This window comes from Varanus komodoensis, unplaced genomic scaffold (genome assembly GCF_004798865.1).
Source record: "Varanus komodoensis strain SLA01 unplaced genomic scaffold, ASM479886v1 scaffold1362, whole genome shotgun sequence".
Classification (NCBI taxonomy): Eukaryota; Metazoa; Chordata; class Lepidosauria; order Squamata; family Varanidae; genus Varanus; species Varanus komodoensis.
The window spans coordinates 9,313-10,383 of record NW_025335396.1 but is presented as its reverse complement, the minus strand read 5'-3'; positions in this window follow the sequence as shown (position 1 = coordinate 10,383).

The window sequence follows — 1,071 nt, the reverse complement described above, 5'->3', positions numbered from 1 at the left end:
TGAGTAGTTATCTACTGAAATGTCCAGAAGGTGCAAAGGTTTCTGCCGGGCAGCAAAAGGAAAGCAAAGATGGCACCAGGTGCTCCTTCCAGGTGTGGGATGCTGCCTTGGGACAGGGGCCCTTCCTTGCTCTTCCTGCACGACTGTCCCCGTTGGACCCACCCTTCCGACCGACAGCTCACTTCCTCTGGGGAAGGAAACCCGGCGGGGAGTGCGCAACCCACCCCCACCCCCTGCAACCACGCGGCTCTTTTGTGACACTGCCCCTCCTGGAGGGGTCCTGGGGGGGCGGCTGCCTCCCATGCCTCGGGTGGGCTTCCCTCCTGCTCCTTCGATCCGTTCAGGGTTCTGGCTGCTTCTTCCGGCAGGGGGGCTTGGCCCCGTCCACTGACCCAAGGGGCACTGAAGCACGTTGGAGGAAGATGTCGTGTGAGCCGTTTTCGGGAGAGCAGAGTCCAAGACGGCTTCTGCCCGTCCAGCTCTTGTCCCCGGATCCGCACGACACACAGAGCCACCTTGTGAGCCCACGTGGCTTCGCAGGTTGTCTGAACCTGCACGGGATTATCTGGGGTAGCTTCCAAGAGGAAGAGAGCGAGGCTGTCCATGCCCCGATGGCCACAATATTGCGCCGGCCAGTTCTCGACCCGTCCGTCTCACTGGCTCGTTTGGAGCAGCTGCGAGTGCTTCCCAAGGCAGCCCAGGGAGCACCATGCAGCCTCCTGGGTGGGAGGGAGCCGAAGCCAGAGCCACTCTGGCAGTGCCACCTGTGCAACCGGACGGCACGGAAGGGAAGAGCTCTGAGCCCCCTTGGCGCGTCTCCTGTCGCACCCCAAAACGGCAGGCAGCCTCCTTCCAGGGAGCGCCAGCTGCTCCTCCTACGAGCAGAGCATCACACCCAGCTCAGGGACAGTGCACCGGATTTCTTTGGAGCAGAGGCCGGCCCCTCTCTGCATGACGAGGGAAGGACGATGCAAAGCCCCACCGCCGGCCCCAGGCGGCCCTTGCCTTGGAGGTGGACTGGCATCCCCCCCCATGCTCCTGTTGGCCCAGGCACAGGGCCGCCTGGGCATA